Source organism: Asterias amurensis, chromosome 18, assembly GCF_032118995.1.
Source record: "Asterias amurensis chromosome 18, ASM3211899v1".
Lineage (NCBI taxonomy): Eukaryota > Metazoa > Echinodermata > Asteroidea > Forcipulatida > Asteriidae > Asterias > Asterias amurensis.
Window position 1 is genome coordinate 7,627,461 of NC_092665.1, and position 21,716 is coordinate 7,649,176.

The 21,716-nt window shown below is 38.5% G+C and overlaps 2 long non-coding RNA genes across 2 annotated transcripts; both read left to right on the plus strand.

Annotated features, from left to right (window-relative positions):
* Positions 1-2,610: 2,610 nt before the first annotated feature.
* LOC139951013 (uncharacterized) lies at positions 2,611-4,069 on the plus strand. Its single transcript, XR_011787721.1, has 3 exons — positions 2,611-2,816; positions 3,112-3,746; positions 3,870-4,069. It is a non-coding gene; the product is annotated as an uncharacterized lncRNA (long non-coding RNA).
* A 4,357-nt stretch (positions 4,070-8,426) lies between these two features.
* LOC139950703 (uncharacterized) lies at positions 8,427-21,649 on the plus strand. Its single transcript, XR_011787689.1, has 3 exons — positions 8,427-8,522; positions 18,325-18,434; positions 19,984-21,649. It is a non-coding gene; the product is annotated as an uncharacterized lncRNA (long non-coding RNA).
* The last annotated feature ends 67 nt before the right edge of the window (positions 21,650-21,716 follow it).

The window sequence follows — 21,716 nt, forward strand, 5'->3', positions numbered from 1 at the left end:
ATTATTGTCGATATGTGTTTGCCTTGGGGATGGAAACATGTGGGGTAATTTACAAGAAACAAAATAAAACCCGGCATTTCATGCTGCTTCGCTTTGCTTATACGCATGAAAAATAATTGTACTCTATCGGACGACATTATAATAAGAACACTCACACATCAATCTGATTTCATTAGTATTTAATATTCAAAGCATAGGTATCGGCCGCCTTGACCAAAGAGTTACACATAGTTTGGATCATTATAGGTAATATAATAGCAATCAAGTTAGTAATAAATTAACCACATTCTTGATCTACTATTAGAGCACTGCCATTAAAGGCAGTGGACACTATTGGTAGTTACTCTAAATAATGATTAGCATAAAACCTTACTTGGTGACGAGTAATGGGGAGACGGGTTGGTGGTATAAAACATTGTGAGAAACGGCTCCCTCTGAAGTGGCGTTGTTTTGGAGAAAGAGTAATTCTTCACGAATTTGATTTCGAGACCTCAGATTTAAAACTTCAGTGAAGTCTCGAAACCAACCATCTTAAACGCACACAATTTCGTGTGACAAGGGTGTTTTTCTTTCATTCTCGCAACTTCGACGACCAATATTTTCTCTGTGTGTGTTTGCAATACAGTGTGGACCTGTTTGGATTGAGGACTTACTTTATGGGCGGCCAAAAGGGCCAAAATCTAAATAAAATAAAAACTAACTGGATTTTTGAAAACTAAAATAAAAAACGGAAATTAAAGAACAATTACAATTAGTTAAAGATAAACAATAATACCAATAATAAACAAACGAAATTATGTGTAAAATAAATCGTAAATACAGAGCACCAAAAGTTTAAAATGAACAAAATAATAATAAAAAAAACAGCATATTGTTAATTTAGAATATAAATGGAAAAGATGAACAATTAGTCAAAACTTGAAATAATATGAAAAAATATTAATCCACTAGAAAAAAATATTACACAAAATATAAAAAAAAAGTTATAATAAAAACATGTTTGTCCCTTTAAAAATAAATACACGAAATGTTTTTAAATTAACAGTAAAAGAAAACTATCAAAAAAATGATCTCTAGTAAATTCTTTGTTCAACCCCAAAAATCATTAAAAAATTTACCCAGTCAGTTTCCCTTGTGGTTTATATTGTTATCTGAAACAAAAAAGTCGCATCCCCTTATAAGGTGATCCCCTAGCTGCCGCTTCCCAGGTTGTATCGTAATTTGGGTGTGATCCCTGGCTACACGGCAATTAACGGTTGTATGGCTTCTGACTGGCACCCCCGAACAAAGATATTGACAACATAGGAACACCGCCAATATAGGGCTAGATAGCTCACCGTAAGCAAAGAATCAACACTTTGGAAAATACGAAATTATTTGCTTTTGTCAAGCATTTTCACAGGTTAGCGGGGCTTTTGGTTTGTGCCCATGTGCACTTCACGTTGAGCATTTAGGGTCTATGGAAGGTGCAATTAAGTAAAACTCGTGCTGAAAAGATTTAAAGATTGTGTCACTTATGTCTGGTGTTTTAGTCTGGTAATCATGAGCGACAGAAGTGGTTATAACCATGAGTTAACCAAGGGGAATTTGATCGCGACACTTTCTTAGTACGTAGCTTTAGTCGCACTATAAACCAAGTGGGTTGAAAAGCAGAAGGCGCGACTCCACTAAGCAACCAAAATCAGCAATTTCCCATGAGTTGTTCCAAATGATATGGTTCTGACTACGTTCCTATGGTGTTGTGATAATACTTACGAAGGACTTGTACAAGTCTACACTCATGCTTTTAATGTTATGCTTGAGTAAGCCCATTGTATGTCACACAACCACAGGACCCAATTTCATGGCTCTGCTTACTGTAAGCACAGAATCGGCGCTTGCGGAAGCAGGGAATTCGGTGCTTACGGCAAGCCTATTTCACGGGTTAGCGGCGAATTTTGGCTTCTACGCATGGGTACTCCACGTTACTAGGCATTTTATGCTTACAAGGCTAGCGCAGAAATTCGGAGTTTGCAAGTAAGCGGGGAATAAATTCATCGGTAAGCAGAGCCATGAAATTGGGCCCAGATCTACAGTTGCTCATGTGTTTCAACTTAACAAAAAGTCTCCAACCTTATAACAATGGTTGTTCCAAGCTACACAGCTACTCAGATACGCTTTAGGTTTCAAGATACGCAGCGTGCACTATAGTTAGGGTTAATGCTAGGCCTAATTTGTTGAGGGTGGTCGATGATACAGGAGTCCAGAGTCAGAGTTCGTTATTGAGGTTAAACTAACGGTTCTTTTCAGAAAACAAGAACAAAAGAAAGAAAAGAAATATAGATAGATTACTGACACCAACGGCGAAGCAAACCGTATGCCCTACTTACTACTAACTGGACAGTCATTAACCATAGCATAGACTCATTCTTGCGTTCTGATTTAATCCAAAGACGCATTTTTTTAATCAGCTGAGGCAACTGACATCATTTGAATTCATATTCGAAACAGACATTCAGCGCCAAGTTGCAGAGTTATTTTTCAAGTGTGAAATACAAACAAGCAACATTAATTAAAGCTCATATTAACCTATAAACCCTATTGATTTTTGTTTCCATCTCAGATTTCCCCCCAAGGACAAAAAGAGGATGAGCATTTGGTTGCACAGAGTAAAGAGGAAACTACCAAATGGCAAACCTTGGCACCCAACCGAACATGACATGTTATGCAGCGACCATTTTTCTGCCGAGTGCTTTGAGGTTCGATGGGGTAAAACATACCTTCGCAATAACGCCTCGCCATCAATGTTTGAGGACTACCCAAGTCATTTAAAGCATGTAAGATCAATACAAAGCAAAGAACTAAAATTTGAATTTTTACTATATTTATTTCATTATAGTAAAACGAATGTTGAGTTGCTTTTAAAATATGATTGTTGTGAAACTATACTGATACTTTATCATAAGTGTATTTTGTTACAAGCGGTTTCTAAAACAAACAATTGCAAGATTCAAACATGCATCGTCAATAGAAAAAGGTATGCTATATAGTGTATATCAGAGCTTATCAAACAACATGTTGTTAAGCTCAGCGCTCTTATTAATCTTGCAATACTTTCCCCTTTAAATATAGAGCAAATGTGATCTCTTCGAAGATGGCCTAAAGCCCCCGAAGAAGAGTACAAGGCCAGTCGTCAAAGACGAAACTTCACTTGCCCCCTCACCTACAAAAGCAAGTCATCTGAACAACCACAACTATTCACGACCAACAAAAATGGATCTACCACAAAGTATGGTAGACCAAATCGCAAGTCTAAAAAAAATTCAAAAGAGCTCAAACGTACAAATAGCCGCTTGTCCAAGAAGCTCACAACAGTAAAACAAGTTGTTCTTTCTTTGAAGAAAGAAAGCCTCGTCACAAGCGACAGGGCCGAGACGATGGAGTCGAATTTCTCTAATTTGCAGTTGGAATTCCTTGATAAGAGGCACGACTCACCAGAGCTACAGCGATGAGATGAAAAAGTTCTCCCTGTATCTGTACTACTGCTCCCTCAAAGCATATGAGTTCATCAGGAAAGAGATCAAGTTGCCTTCAGTACGCACTGTGAGGTTGGCTACAATATCCTGCTACCCTGGTTTTACAAAAGAGGCATTGGATGCCATTAGAGAAAAACATGCATCTTCAGAGCACGAAACCCTTGTTTGTCTCATGGTGGATGGAATGAGCATCCGGAAGCAGGTGGAATTTGACGGGTCTTGTTACGTAGGGTACGTTAAATTAAGTCTTTACAAAAATGCCACTTTGTTAAAATGGATTTTTTTAGTTTGATTACTTGTCATCATATATAGTGCTGCTTATGTTTTTTACGTTATTTTCCCTTTAACAAACAGATACGAAAATCTCGGCTTTGGAAACATCAGCTGTTGTCCTGCTACTGAATGCATAGTTCTGATGGCAGTTGGAATGAATGACAATTGGAAACTTCCAATTGGATACTTTCCTGTAAGCAAAAATGTGCGCTGAGACACAGATGCGACTGATTACAGAGGCCTTGGTTCTGCTGTGGGATATTGGAGTAACAGTAGTTTCATTAACTGGTAAGTTTGCAACTACTTCATTATAAATCAACCAAGGAGTACCGTGGAATTGTTACACTTTTGATATAAACATTTCGTTGTCCACAGGTGACGGATTGAGTGCGAACCTTGCAACAGCAAAGCTCCTTGGAGTGGTCTTAGACCCCCCTCATAGTATGCGAACGTGGTTTCCACATCCATGTAATCCGCTGGAGAAAGTATGGTACATAACTCGATGCCTGCCATATGCTCAAACTCATGCGCAACTTACTTGGTTCTTGGAAAGTCATCTTGGATGGAGAAGCCAACTCATATGGTGAGCTAAATCTTCTAACTTATTTTTGTTTTAATCTACATTCCCTGTACTACCAAAAAGGAAGAAATAAACACTTAAATAAATAAATTAATTAATCAATAATAAACACAAAATGGAAAAACAGAAATAAAATTCAAAATAATTAAAATAAACTAATAAACAAAATATAAATCGCACATTATTTTGTAAATTTAGTGTGTTGGCAGTTCATTGAAAACCTTCATCAAACCCAAGATACAGAAGGGCTCCGAGCAGCAAACAAGCTTCGTTCAGCACACATACAATGGCAAAAGCAGAAGATGAAAGTATCATTGGCCGCACAGACGATCAGCAACTCGGTGGCAACAAGTTTAGAGTTTCTGAGAGATCTGGGTCAACCAATGTTTCGAGGCTGCGAGGCAACTACAAAGTTCCTTCGAATTATTGACAGGTATATAATCTAGTTCTCGTCGTTATGGACTAAAACGCGCTTCCTTATAATTTTATATTTCGATCCGCTCTGTTTAATCTTACATTATTGTATACTTTCAGATTGTTTGATAGGTGTAATTGAAGAAATCCGTCTGCAAAAGGTTTCAAAGAACCCCTTAAGCTCTCCAACTTGGCGTCTTGGCGACCATTCATGGAGAGGGCTGTATAGGCTGTACCTGATGAACTTGAGGGACATCAAGGGTATTCCCGTCATCGATACTCGAAAGAAGACTGCACTGTTCGGCTTTATTGCCGATATTCAGTCCATCAATGGTATCTTTCAAGACCTATGTGAGGGTCCACAACCCAAACTGAAGAACGTCATATTAAGCATTACAAAAAAATATATACGTTTATTATTTGTAATAATATTTAGATTTGTGTGTCTCGTAACATTTCATTGATGTAAAAGTATAGATTCTGGCGACAATGGAAAGTATATGGAAATGTAGTTAACTGGCATTTTTTACAATGTTTCCAGGTATTTGTTGACTTACAAGTTGAGCCAAGACCACCTGGAGCTCTTCTTCGGTGCTATCAGGGTAGAGGAGGGCACAACAATAACCCATCTGTTGCTCAGTTCAGGTGTGTATAAACCATGTTAAACTAGAAATGACGAATATTTCGTAAAGGGGATGTAAAGTGTATGTGTTATGCATATATTGCACTCTTGATTGTTTTATAATAATTGGATCTGCTTAAATTCTGTCACATAGACGAGCGTACCGACAGCTCCTGTTGTGTCACATCAATCCGCCGCCATCAAACACAAACTCAACGGTACAGGATGATACGACCCTACTGTCCCTAACCCCAGCTACAGATGCCATCACGACCATACCTGGAGTACCTCCTTAACTTAGTGAGTTTAATTGCAATGTAGTTGCATATATAGCTGGATTCGTGATTAGAAAAATCGTCAAACCAATCAGCTGCACCGAATGCATGGAGGCTCTAGTAAAACTTCCTCCAACTCCTCATCACTACGACAGGCATCTTCATCTAATCCAACTACGAGATAACGGGGGGTTGATATACCCATCTGATGATGCCATGGCCGTTTGTAAAGCTTCGGAGAGAGTGTTTCGTATGTATAATGGTACCACCACACCGTCACCTATGGTCAACCTTATGGAGACCATGGTAGGAAGAGCAGCCCAAGATATGATTGGGAGTGGTGTGTTTTCGTCACCACAGCACACCCTTGATCAAGCTAATTCTTTCCTCCACGATCCATCACATGGAGAGAGCCTGGTAACCAGCATCGCTCGCCAGTATCTTCGAGTCAGGGCGTATGACTTCGGGAAAAAAACAACAGAGAAACTTCAAGGCCAGAAAGTACGAAGCGTGTATTCCAAGTTGGTTTTGTTCAAAGGGCAATAAAACTACAAAGGACATGACTGGTTTCAGACGATTGGTGATAGTTTTTTAACAAAATATTGTAGTCAACATTTAAAAGACTACTAGGACGCCAGTTGTTTAAAGGCAGTGGACACTATTGGTAATTACCCAAAATAATTTTAGCATGAAACCTCACTTGGTAACGAGCAATGGGGAGAGGTTGATAGTATAAAACATTGTGAAAAACGGTTCTTTCTGAAGTGACGTAGTTTTTGAAAAAGAAGTAATTTTCCACGAATTTGATTTCGAGACCTCAAGTTTAGAATTTGAGGTCTCGAAATCAAGCATCTGAAAGCGCACAACTTCGTGTGACAAGGGTGTTTTTTATTTCATTCATATCCCGCAACTTCGACGACCAATTGAGCTCAAATTTTCACAGCTTTGTTATTTTATCCATATTTATAGATACACCAAGTGAGATGACTGGTCTTTGACAATTACCAATAGTGTCCTGTCTTGAAATCATAACGGGTCCTCAACTTCTTTTAAGTTTGACCAGAGCGGACCTCATAGAATTGCTTAAAAATAATCATTATATAATTCCAAGATGTCATTACAAAGAATATACCAAAATGTTTGGTAAAATTCTACCGTAAGGCCGTTTTTTCATAGACTTTTGTTTTTGTTCATTTGAAAGAGAGCATGGTTTATCTCTTCTTCGATGATTTTTTTTATCAGAATCTCCAAGGATACCTTCAGGAATTGCTTAAGCTTCAATGTTCGACACAATTTCATCTAAATGGGCTTTGGATAAATTCTCTGAATTGTACAGATTACTTTAGAACTCAGTAGCAACATCGATCATTATTCAATCATTTATTTATTTATTTATTTATTTATTTATTTACTTATTTATTCATTTAATTATTTTTTCATCATTTAATTTAATTTTGTTTATCTTTATTATTGTTTTAAACTGTTCTTTTTTATCAATATTTTGTGCCGTTCTTTATTGTGAGAACTTCATAATACATGGGGCGTCCTTCGATAATGATGAGTTCGTTGAAGCGTCTCTATAAATCTATCTTGTTTCAGCTGTCATGTCTTATGTTTGCGTGTCTGTTTGTCTGTTTGTGTTTTCTGTGTTTGTCTGTGTGTCTTTTTTTTTAAAGGTTCTACTTATCAAAACAGTAACATACTCTTATCTTATCATTACATTTATCCTGCTTAGGGCTTCATTGCTTTACTCCATAGTTTCATCTTGTCGATCCTTTCACAGAAGTATGGAAATAAAGTGTGTCTGAATGGAACTGAATTAATTGAATTTAAAAACTTTACTAGAATAATTGGTTAGTTTGAACTGCATTGTAGCTACCCACGAAAAATGTTAAGTTAATGTTAAGACGATCGTTTAATATGCACCCTGTTTGTAAATAACACGAAGTTGGCATTGTCAATTATTTTTATTCTGCGCGTTGCCGTCAGCACGTGACATTTTACCGCGTCCATGGCGAACCAAAACTTAGGCCGTGTCCGAATTGGCGACTTCGGCTACAGCTACGGCTTGGGCGCGCGCGTCTGCTATTCTTCAACACTGACAGACGCGCTGATCTAGCCGTAGCTGTAGCCAAAGTCGCCAATTCGGACACGGCCTCATTCTACACAGACAATGGCGCGTATGTACGCGCGGCCGATCTAGTTATTTTAATTCTATATCTATGCCCTCTCTGTGTCGTCTGTGGACGCGGCGTATCAATACCGCGCAATACGCGCGTATGGCAAAATTATCATCGTATGACACGCGCGTATGGCAAGATGTCAGCGCACATAGACCATTTCTAGTGTTTTCATTGGTCAATGATGATGTCATTGGATGGCAAAATTGTATGGCAAAATATTGTGCCATACACGCGTTACGAAAATGGCGTATGCGCGTCCATACAAATGGTCTCACAACGAAACCGCACGCACAATGAGACACTCAGCGTTCTCCGGGTTCTATTTCTATGGGCAGCACGCATTAGTCGCGCAACCAGCAGAGAGCACCCGCTGCAACTCGACTATCTCACTGCGTGGGACCATAAACGACTTGTCCACAATTCTACGATTAGCGCAGAATTTAGCGATAAACAGAGCTATGAAGTTGTGCCCTGTGGTCTTGAAAGAATTTTGTACACAGAACGTGTAGGGAACCATGGGGGAATGGGTTATCACTTGCGGGCGCCTTTTCCCGCCGCCGATAGCTTCATTCGACGGCGGGGTTTCAAGACAAGTGCGAACGTCATACATCTTGTGGTGGTTTCAATCGTCATATTTTCGGATACTGAAATGGAAAATAAGTATGTTTAAACCTAAATGTTCACTTATATTGTATACATGTACATGCTTACTATGGTGTTGTAGATAGGGATGTGAATGTCAGTGAAGACGTTCGGTTTCAATCGTTGGTTTAAATTTGTAAAATTAATTAGCACGGCATGTACGTATACATGTATCGACATAGCACGACCATATGACAGGCAGTCTAATAAACTAATAACCTGGCATGCTCGTCGCGGTGTTCCTCTATTGCTATATAAATACTAGGGACCAATTGTGAGGTATTTCATAGGGACCCCAACGGAAACAAGCCAAAGATATAAATTGGCTTTGTTGGGTTATCCTTGTTTTGTACATTTTTGTGTGTTCAATTTTTATTGTGTTCAAAATTAATTTATATTATTTCATCGTCAATGATCGCCTGTTTCCGATTGCTGGCTATGTATTTTTGACGTGTTTTTATCCAAATAAATTCAAATCAAATCAACACACGTTCTGTCAATGATAGTACCCCTGGCATGCTCTGCGCGGTGTTTGCGCTGTGTGTACTTTATTAAAGCACCAAGTTGGGTATTTCATAGAAGCCCTACGGAAATAAGCCAAAGATATTGGCTTACTATTGGGTTATCCTTGTTATTTTTGTGTCCTATTTTTATTGTGTTCGAAATTAATTTATCTTATTTCATCGTCTGTTTCTGATTGCTGTGTATGTATTTTTGACATGCTCTTATCCAAATAAATTAAAATCAAATCAAATCAAGTCAATGATAGTAGCTTGGCATGCTCTGCGCCGTGTCTTTGTGTTGTGTGTACTTTATTACGCACCAAGTTGGGTATTTTTGTGTCCTATTTTTATTGTGTTCTAAATTAATTTATCTTAATTCATCGTCTTTTCTCCCATTGTTGTGACGGTTTCGATCGTCATAATTTAGGATACTGAAATGAAACTTAAGTATATTCTTATATACTTATGATTTCTGGTAAATGTATTTACCATGGTGTTGTAGAAAGGAATGTCAATGAAAATTATGGCTGGATGTCGGTGAAGACATTCGGTTCCAAATGTTGGTTCAATTTGTAAATATAACACGACTATCTCATTTTTAATGAAAGTAGTTTTATAGGCAACTTACTAATACTAGCCTCGCATGCTCTGCGCAGTGTCTCCCTCTGTGCTAGTGCTATGTCACTGTGTGTACTTTAGGGACCAAGATGGGTAGTCAGAGACATCCCAATGGTTTATTTGGTTATCCTAGGATCGGTTATCCGAATATTTTTTGTACGTGATCTTACCTTGTTTATCCGATTTTATCGTCTTTTCTCCTACTGTGTATGTATAGTTAACAGTCAAATAAATTCAAAGTGTTGTTCTTGGCAGGTTACATGTATGACCTCGATATTGTGAGAGTTTTTAAGAACTGTAATCAGAGGATAATAAATTTGTTCAACCAGGGTCATTGGTGCAAACATGTACTTATATGTGTACATGTGAAGTTAAAGTCGCTATTAAATATTTATAAATATATAACTGTTTACATGCATTTCTTCATAAAGATTCCCTTTTTTTAGTCAATTTGTAAACAAAACACCCCTTTGAAAAGCACTACATCAGAGGCAATTTTTATGTACATAAAAAAGGTTGGTCAGCTTTAAGCGCAAAATGGGGTATGCTTTCGGCGCCTTTTCCCGCTGGCGATATGCTATGGCTGCATCCGCAAGGGGTCTCTAGTGTCACACCTTGTTGAGGTTTCAATCGTCATAATTCTGGGTTCTGAAATGAAACTAAGTTTATTTTTATAAACCTTAACATTCACTTATTGTGTATGCGCTTACTATGGTGTTGTAGAAAGGGATGCGAGGGTCAGTGAAGACGTTCGGTTCCAATCGTCTTTTTCATTTTGTAAATATACCACGACTATAGGGCCTACTGACATTTTAATAATAATAATAATAATATAGGCAACTTGATATTCACCTGGCATGCTCTGCGCGGTGTCCTTCTGTGTTGTGTGTAATTTAAGCACCAAGCTGGGTGTTTCATAGGGACCAAACAGAACCAAGCCACAGATATTGGCTTTATTGGGTTATCCTTGTATATTTTTGTGTCCTATTTTTATTGTGTTTCTAAACTAATTTTTCTTATTTCATCGTCTTTTCTCCTATTGTTGTGTTTGTATTTTGAAATGTTTTGAAAATCTGAATAAATACAAATCAATTCAAATCAAAGTGTTGTTCTCGGCAGGGTATGTAATTGTAGTATATACACTAGTTGTACAAAGACTGTGGTGTCCATAGTTATTTTTATTGATTAGTCTGGTCCGTGTCATTTTTAATTTTTTTATTTATTTAAATTTTTTTATTACTGTTTTTGGTTGCTTTTGTTTTTTGACCTTTGTCGTCCAAGTCCTTGTCTGTCTGTTGAAATTATCCTAATTTCTGTAGTTATTTTCTTCAAATTGTATACATTGCATCCGTCCTTCATTTTTATGTTCATAAATATTTGTTTTCTAGTGTATGCTTAAATTGTTATTGCCAATGTGAAAAAAAAAATGTTCATTTGTGGGATGTTTTTAAGGAACTGTTATCAGTGGATAATAAATTTGTTCTACCACGGTCATTGGTGCAAACATGTTCTTGTTGGTCTACATACGTTATTTAATAAATCACTGTTAAAATTTATAAGCGTATATTGGTTTACATGAGTTTCTTCATAAAGAGACTCCCTTGTTTGAGTCAGTTTGCTAGATGTCAGTGAAGACATTTGGTTCTAATCGTCTGTTTCAATTTGTAAATATAACACGACTATAGGGCCTGTTTATATTTTTAATGATAGTAATTTTATAGGCAACTTGATAGTAGCCTGCTGCTCTGCGCGATGTACCTCTGTGCTGTGTGTACTTTAAGGACCACATTAGGTATTTCAATGCGACCCCAATGGAAATAAGCATTATTGGGTCACCTTGGATATTTTTATAACCTTGGGATGTCAGGAGATGTTTGAACTGAACACCAAGTCAGTAGGGCATGCCAGTCTTTTATTGGCTCAATATTCATGTAAATAATAACGTTTTGATAGAATGGCTTTTTAAACCAACCCTCTGTATTGATGAAATTGTAAACTGTACACGAGGCAGTATACTGTAGTATGCACAGACACACGTTGTGCGTGGCAGGGTATGGCGTGGCCATCTGCGGGACACACACCGCACAAACCAGCGCACTGACCAATTGACCAAACGATCGGCGTAAATTGGTGTTTTTTGTTATATGAATAAGATTATCTTGAGAAATATAAAGGTGTATTATATTAAACAAACAGGGTTGTCAGCAAAATCTTTGTTTCTTTTTAAAAGCTCAGTATAAAGTAAGGGGGGCTAAATTGACACTTTTCAAATGTGGTGGGGGGGGGGGCAACGGCCCCCTGATGTCACCGCCGTTCATCCTTAGCACTTATTGTGCAATGAGAAAAAGACGTGATCACCATTGGCAAACAGCTTACTTTAGGCGAAGAGGTAACGACCCCCGGGGTTCCCTGCATGAGGGATGCTCCGGCTCCCGCCGGGTAGTTTGTCTAAAACACAAATGTCCCATTGTGGGGCTAGGACACGATTATCCTCAATGAGCATACATTCTACACTATTTTTGCACAGTCTGGCACTGTAGTGTTTTTATTGTTCGATGTATAAGTCAATTGAGGGGGAACCAGACGCGTAAAAGGTCCCATTATGCGGCTAGGACACATTTCTCTTTGTTTAGCATACCCTCTACACTGGCTCTGGCTTCTGTATTTTTTATTCCCTTTTTGTATTTATAAGGGTATGTTGGGGAAGCCAGACAAACGGTTAGCTTCGGTACACGCGAGCAGTGGGAAAAAAAAATCCGCTGGAGGTTTGCATGCCTGATTTTTGCTCATTCAAAATTGCCGATATTATTGAACAAATTGCGGTATATCAAAATTTTCTATTTTTCGATATGATTAAAAATGTTACATCCGCAGTATCTTATCTCAAAAAAACGTTGTGTATATAAGTATTTTCGATATATCGACGGACGTTATTTAGCTGAACAGTCAAAAATAAATATGGTTACGCGGATGTTGGTCAGTTAACTGGGTAACCATGTAACTGTCACTGTTAAATAGTCTCTACTGGTCATTTTTTGTGGGTTGGTTCTGACAGAGTGAAATAAAATTTTGAACTCGTGTTTCAGACAAATTTTAATATTGAATTCGCTTTGTGTTTTTTTTTATCCACTGTTTTCGCTTTTAAATAAACATTTTATTTGGTTCTAATTCAGTGTATTTATGTCATCAGCCAATTGAACAATAAAAACACATTGTGCCAATCTCTTTTTTATATGACCATGGATTATTTCTTCATTTTCATATAATTGCTTAATTATTTGCTTACTGATTTGTTGGTTTTCCTGTAACCTTGTGAATGTAAAGCATTGTGAGAGTTTATGTAATACCTTAAACAATATTAAGAATAATTTACTTTTAATTTGATTCATTTGTTGAGTCCTACGTGGTGATGACGTTGTTAGAGAACTGTTTCTTCCTCGCAGTCATCTGTTTTCTGATCATCAACTAACTTTCTATGGATCGCAGTCATCTGTTTTTCTCAGCATCAACTTACTCTCTATGGATCACAGTCATCTGTTTGCATAGCATCAACTAACTTTCTATGGATCGTTCTCCTCTCACACCACGACACTTTTAAAATGCCGAAGTCACCCACCTCATCTATTAATGGCCATGGACGTATAAACTTGAAACACTGATAACCATTTTCTTAGTGGTGTCAACCATTAGGCCCCTCGTATATGGAGCGCTCCACGCGACCAAGGCTATCGATCGGTATTAGTTAGGTGTAGGTGGGCATTAAATATCTTAAACACTGTTACCTATGTTATCATATATGTAATGTTAACATAACTTTAGTCCCTAAATAGGTTGCCTGGTTACTAACCTTATTTTTTTGTTTTTTCTTGCAGGAGGAGGCCCTTTGATGTATGGAGCGCTCTTTGCGGCAAAGCGAATTGGTCGGTTCTAGTTAGGTGGGCATTAAATATCTTATACACTGTTACCTATATACGTATGTCATGTTAACAAAACTTTATGTCCTTAACAGGTTGCCTGGATCCAAAGCTCCCTCGTCTTCCTTGGTTACTAATTGAATTCTTTTTGTTGTCAATCAGGACGAGGCCCTTTGATGTATGGAGCGCTCTCCGCAGCTAAGCGAATTGGTCGGTTCTAGTTAGGTGGGCATTATATATCTTATAAACTGTTACCTATGTTATCATATGCAATGTTAACAAAACTTTATTTCCAAAACAGGTTGTTCTAACTCGATCCTACTCTGTGGTAGTAGTTGTAGACTGGCACTCTACCTAACAAGTTTCTATGATACTTGCGAATATGGGAATATATTGAAGGGATACAAACTCTTTATGAGGCGGTGATGTTAATAGCGAGAAGTCCATTGATCCAATAAGAGAACCTTAGGTGCAGTAGTAGGTAGACTGGCACTCTACCTAACAAATTCCTATGATACTTGCAAATATGGGAATAATTGAAGGGATATAAACTCTCTATGAGGCGGTGACATTAATAGCGAGAAGTCCATTGATCCAATAAGAGAAACTTCGGTACGGTAGTAGGTAGACTGGCACTCTACCTAACAAATTCCTATGATACTTGCGAATATGGGAATATAGTGAAGGGATACAAACTCTTTATGAGGCAGTGACGTTAATAGCGAGAAGTCCATTGATCCAATAAGAGAACCTTAGGTGCTGTAGTAGGTAGACTGGCACTCTACCTAACAAATCCTATGATACTTGCGAATATGGGAATATATTGAAGGGATACAAACTCTTAATGAGGCACTGACGTTAATAGCGAGAAGTCCATTGATCCAATAAAAAAACCTACCCTGCGGTAGTAGGTAGACTGGCACTCTATGCAACAAATTCCTATGATACTTGTGAATATGGGTATATAATGAAGGGATACAAACTCTTTATGAGGCGGTGACGTTAACCAAGAAGTCCACACGATCCAATAAGAGAACCTTCGGTGCGGTAGTAGGTAGACTGGCACTCTACGTAACAAATTCCTATGATACTTGCGAATATGGGAATATATTGAAGGGATCAGACTCTCTATGAGGCGGTGACATTAATAGCGAGAAGTCCACACGATCCAATAAGAGAACCTTCGGTGCAGACGTAGGTAGACTGGCACTCTACCTAACAGGTTTCTATGATACTTGCGAATATGGGAATATATTGAAAGAATAAGAACTCACTCCGGTGCAGTGATGTTCTGAGCGAGAAGTCCGAATGATCCAATAAGAGAACCTACTCTGCGGTAGTAGGTAGACTGGCACTCTACGTAACAATTCCCTATGATACTTGCGAATATGGGATTGTATTGAAGGAACAAGAACTCACTCCGGTGCAGTGACGTTCTGAGCGAGAAGTCCGATCGATCTAATAAGAGAACCTACTCTGCGGTAGTAGGTAGACTGGCACTCTACGTTAACAATTCCCTATGATACTTGCGAATATGGGATTGTATTGAAGGAACAAGAACTCACTCCGGTGCAGTGACGTTCTGAGCGAGAAGTCTGATCGATCCAATAAGAGAACCTACTCTGCGGTAGTAGGTAGACTGGCACTCTACGTAACAATTTCCTATAATGCTTGCGAATATGGGATTGTATTGAAGGAATAAGAACTCACTCCGGTGCAGTGACGTTCTGAGCGAGAAGTCCGATTGATCCAATAAGAGAACCTACTCTGCGGTAGTAGGTAGACTGGCACTCTACGTAACAATTCCCTATAATGCTTGCGAATATGGGATTGTATTGAAGGAATAAGAACTCACTCCGGTGCAGTGACGTTCTGAGCGAGAAGTCCGATCGATCCAATAAGAGAACCTACTCTGCGGTAGTAGGTAGACTGGCACTCTACGTAACAATTTCCTATGATGCTTGCGAATATGGGATTGTATTGAATTTCCTATGATGCTTGCGAATATGGGATTGTATTGAAGGAATAAGAACTCACTCCGGTGCAGTGACGTTCTGAGCGAGAAGTCCGAGCGATCCAATAAGAGAACCTACTCTGCGGTAGTAGGTAGACTGGCACTCTACGTAACAATTTCCTATAATGCTTGCGAATATGGGATTGTATTGAAGGAATAAGAACTCACTCCGGTGCAGTGACGTTCTGAGCGAGAAGCCCGATCGATCCAATAAGAGAACCTACTCTGCGGTAGTAGGTAGACTGGCACTCTACGTAAAAATTTCCTATGATGCTTGCGAATATGGGATTGTATTGAAGGAATAAGAACTCACTCCGGTGCAGTGACGTTCTGAGCGAGAAGTCCGATCGATCCAATAAGAGAACCTACTCTGCGGTAGTAGGTAGACTGGCACTCTACGTAACAATTCCCTATGACACTTGCGAATATGGGATTGTATTGAAGGAACAAGAACTCACTCCGGTGCAGTGACGTTCTGAGCAAGAAGTCCGATCGATCCAATAAGAGAACCTACTCTGCGGTAGTAGGTATAGACTGGCACTCTACGTAACAATTCCCTATGATACTTGCGAATATGGGATTGTATTGAAGGAACAAGAACTCCTCCGGTGCAGTGACGTTCTGAGCGAGAAGTCTGATCGATCCAATAAGAGAACCTACTCTGCGGTAGTAGGTAGACTGGCACTCTACGTAACAATTTCCTATGATGCTTGCGAATATGGGATTGTATTGAAGGAATAAGAACTCACTCCGGTGCAGTGACGTTATGAGCGAGAAGTCTGATCGATCCAATAAGAGAACCTACTCTGCGGTAGTAGGTAGACTGGCACTCTACGTAACAATTCCCTATAATGCTTGCGAATATGGGATTGTATTGAAGGAATAAGAACTCACTCCGGTGCAGTGACGTTCTGAGCGAGAAGTCCGATCGATCCAATAAGAGAACCTACTCTGCGGTAGTAGGTAGACTGGCACTCTACGTAACAATTCCCTATGATACTTGCGAATATGGGATTGTATTGAAGGAACAAGAACTCACTCCGGTGCAGTGACGTTCTGAGCGAGAAGTCTGATCGATCCAATAAGAGAACCTACTCTGCGGTAGTAGGTAGACTGGCACTCTACGTAACAATTTCCTACGATGCTTGCGAATATGGGATTGTATTGAAGGAATAAGAACTCACTCCGTTGCAGTGACGTTCTGAGCGAGAAGTCCGAGCGATCCAATAAGAGAACCTACTCTGCGGTAGTAGGTAGACTGGCACTCTACGTAACAATTCCCTATGATACTTGCGAATATGGGATTGTATTGAAGGAACAAGAACTCACTCCGGTGCAGTGACGTTCTGAACGAGAAGTCTGATCGATCCACTAAGAGAACCTACTCTGCGGTAGTGGGTAGACTGGCACTCTACGTAACAATTTCCTATGATGCTTGCGAATATGGGATTGTATTGAAGGAATAAGAACTCACTCTGGTGCAGTGACGTTCTGAGCGAGAAGTCCGATCGATCCAATAAGAGAACCTACTCTGCGGTAGTAGGTAGACTGGCACTCTACGTAACAATTTCCTATGATACTTGTGAATATGGGATTGTATTGAGAGAATAAGAAGTCACTCCGGTGCAGTGACGTTCTAAGCGAGAAGTCTGATATAAGAACTCACTGTGGTGCAGTGACGTTCTGAGCGAGAAGTCCATTCGATCCACCAAGAGAACCTACAGTGGGTAGTAGGTAGACTGGCAATCTCTGGATTTGTTTTTTTTTAAAGAATCTTGGTTTTTTTTTCAATGACATATTTTAACCAGTTTTTGCCTTTTTTTTAATTTCCCTTAACAACAATTTTTGTGTGTTTGTGTACAGATGGTGCCGGTTATTTGTTCATTCCACTTATCTTAACTCTGTAAAGTTAAGAACGAGAAGTCCACTCGATCCACTAAGAGAACCTACTCTGCGGTAGTAGGTAGACTGGCACTCTAACTGACAAAACCCTATGATACTTGCGATTATGGGAATGTATTGAAGGAATAAGAACTCACTCCAAGGAAGTGACGTTCTGAGCGAGAAGTCCACTGGATCCATTAGAGAACCTTCGCTGCAGTAGTAGGTAGACTGGCACTCTACCTAACAAAACCCTATGATGCGAGCGCTTGAGAATATGGGATTGTAATGAAAAATAATTAAAACTCACTCCGAGTTAGCGACGTTAATAGCGAGAAGTCCCCTCGATCCACCAAGAGAACCTACAGTGGTTAGTAGGTAGACTGGCACTCTCTTACTTTTTTTTTTTTTTTTTAGAATCTTTTTTTTTTCAATTACTTGTTTTACCAGTTTTTACCTATGTTTGATGTTTTAATTTTTGTGTTTGTGTGTAGATTGTGCCGGTTAATTGATCATTCCCCTTTGCTTAACCCTGTGCAGCTAAATAAATTTAAATGTTGTCATGTTTTTGACTATTTTTTAATCAGATTTGTTGTGCGGTTACTTTTATCGTGGGGGTCAAAGGGCTAGGAACGACCAGGAATGTGTGTGAAGTATTGAGCAACTTCTCACCCATGAAACATTCTATATGGCCAGCGTCTCAAATAGCCTCTCCTAGTCAAACTCCTACTGCCCGGCTTCTCGTGCCGATCCCTGTTTAGAACAGTGGGCAGAGGTGTGTTTTAGGTTAAGCAAATGACAGTACGTACCAAGAAAAAAACATTGACCAACTCAGCAGTTTGTCACTAACGAGTTTTTAATGAGAAGTATTGTTTCTTTCTTACTTTCAGGTCACATTTCAAGGTTCAACATATCCAGTTACATAGATAGGAAGAAGACAACGGGAAAAGGATTCTGGTTTGACATTCCTGCTATTAATCTGCTCATAGAGAAAATAGAGGTGAGACAACATTCTCATTTAACTTCAAAATGGTACTGATCTTATGAAAAGTACTTGTAACCGCTTATAAAATGCATATGTTTGAAAGTAGAATATAACTATTACATTATGCCCCACGATTAACGGGACTAGCAAGCTTGTGGGGTCAAATTTTGTACTCCACAAAATGGTTGAACATGCAATTTTGCAAAGTTAAAGTAAACCACATGATTTGGAGGCATATTCTTGTGGCTCATTATATTCTACTTATAAAATATCTTTCTTACCATATGCATTTCAAAAAAAAAAAAAAAGAAGCTTTTTATGCACCAAGTTGCCTTACCCAACCAGCGTGTCCCTTGTAAACTTGAAACACTTTTTTTGATGGTCAATTGTTAGCAACAATTGAGTGTGATATTAAAGGCAGTGGACACTTTTGGTAATTGTCATAGACTAGCCTCCACAGTTGGTTTATCTCAACAAGTGCATCAAATAACAAACCTGTGAAAATTTGACCTCAATCGGTCATCGAACTTCGGAGATAATAATGAAAGGAAAAAATACCGCCGTTACACAAAGTTGTGTGCGTTTCGATGGTTGATTTCGAGACCTCAAGTTCTAAATCTGAGGTCTCGATATCAAATTCATTGAAAATTACTTCTTTCTAAAAACTATGGCACTTCAGAGGGAGCTGCTCTCACAATTTTTATATCATCAACAGCTCCTCATTTCTCGTCACCAAGAAAGGTTTTATGCTAATAATTATTTTTTAGTAATTACCACTGCCTTTAAAGTAAATTTGAAACACTTTTTTATGGTCAATTGATAGCATTAATCAAGTGTGATATTAACCTATATCTGTTAGCCTTTTTAAATGTTTAAGCCTAGTTTCATCATTTTTACCCAAAATGACGCTACAGGCAAGGCTACATGCTTTATGTGGCTGTGATTGATCAAAGAAATACTCTTACAAGAAACTTTTAAGGAACCTATAAGAATCTTATAAACATCTAATAAGAACCTGTATTGAACAGTCTTATAAGAGTCTTATCAGAATCTTATAAAATTCTAATAATTTTCTTATAACTGTTTTATATGTAAATTAGTAAGATCTTAAAAGAAGGATGTTTTAAAAGTTGAATATAATGATCCACACAAGTATCACTCAAAATTGCACGGTTTTCATTTTAGGTCGCAAACTAACATGGTCGGCGTGTTTGTCGACGAGGTAAAACGAAAACCACGCAACTTCGAGGCATATTTGTGTAGATCATTGTATTCTACTTTTACAACATCTTTCTAACCATATCGATTTTATAACAAACGGTTACATGACGCTTTTCAAAGACCAACTCGACCGATCCAAGGCAACGTGTTCCTTTAAACATAAAGACATTTTGTTTGAAATAAACTTTGGGTGAAACTTCTGATGTGTGTTCCTGAGAATCCTTACAATTTGGTAAAATTTAACGATCTGTATTTAAAAAAAGATAAAACATGTTCTCAGAATCTTTTGTGACAACGTTTTAGTCCTTCAAATATATTTATTAATGGTTATGTTTTTGTTCAGTTTGTTTACAGGTGCACTTTGACAAGGATCAATCTGAACCTCGACCAAAGGACTGAAAGTTTAGGCAGACTTCTGTCCCAACCATCTTCCCTCACTGCAAAGTATCCAAACTAAACTGATGAAGAAATCGACACTTGTCGAGATAAATTGCGGATTCTCAAGACTTGTGCCGCAAAGTGTTGCAAGCGCACGTTATATTATATGTTGCGAATAATAAGAAGCAACACAACTCAGTGTTTCACCAGACAGATAGTCAGGAAAATTTTTGTAGTCAACGTTTGAGCACGATTATAACAGAGTAGAGAAAAATAGTTGTCGCGACTCAAATAATAATTTGTAGTCGCGACTTTAACACTAGAGTACACTATTCGCCCCGGCCTACTTCTGCATGTAAGTAAACCACTGGTATTATCCTGCGAATGTAAATCAAATTTTAAAGTCACTGTTGTTTTCCCAGTGAAAGTTTTGCAGGAGTTGAGCACAATTAGTCAACTGTAGCATTTTTTTATTGCGAATTGTGACGCTCAAGAACACATTCCCTGCTAAGCTGTTAAATACGCTTAGCGTAAGCACAATTCCATGATTACGTAAGCGCTGCGATTCTTTCCTTTAAAAGCCATTGGCCCAGGACCAAACTTCACTAAAGCTTTTTAAACACAAAAAGCAGCTAAACACAGCAAATACAAGTACAAGTTGTGAATCAAGGTATTCTGCTCATCTGCAATTTTTTTTAAAGCATAATGTTTTCCTATTGATTATAAGCAGCTCTATAACATTTAGCCACTATTCTGCTCAATTCCTGCATTTTTATAAAGCAAAATGTTTTGCCTATTTATTATAAGCAGCTCTATACAAATGACCCACTCAACCACAACAGAAAGGTCAGCATAATAAAATTGCTGCTTTTGTATTCCTGCCACAGAGTTTTTGTATGTCATGGTATAATTTCCGAAAAGAAAGCGAAATACTTGAATTAGTTTAGGCAAATGGTCCCCGACTTCACCCGATTCCAAATCCCAGGCGTTCTATTTTCGTCGTCCACGCTCGTCGCCTGAAACGAACCCGGTCAACTCGGTCCCAAACCAACTCGGTCCCAGTCATACGTTGACAGTTTTTTTCACTAATTTCTCAAAAACTACAACACCACAGCAATAAATATTTCAAGGGAAGCTTTCAACTATCATTATCTTCAAACTGTTTATGTTTAGTGAAAATCTATATTTCAGAGCAAAATAATAAATATAATATAATGATCAAAACAAATATCTAGAAGACCACCAAAATATATAGAGGATCAACGGCAAATATATATAAAGGACCAAAAACCTCAAATATAAATGACAAACACAAATATATTTAGGGGGTTGAACAAAGAATTGACTAGAGTGGGATTCGAACCAACGACCTCCGGATTAACGTGCCGGCACTCTACCAACTGAGCTATCTCGCCCTATATTGGCGGTGTCCCTATTTTGTCAATATCTTTGTTCTGGGTGCCAGTCAGAAGCCATACAACCGTTAACTGCCGTGTAACCAGGGATCACACCCAAATTACGATACAACCTGGGAAGCGGCAGCTAGGGGATCACCTTAAGGGGATGCGACTTTTTGTTTCAGATATCAATATAAACCACAAGGGAAACTGACTGGGTAAATTTGTAAATGATTTTGGGGGTTGCACAAAGAATTGACTAGAGTGGGATTCGAACCAACGACCTCCGGATTAACGTGCC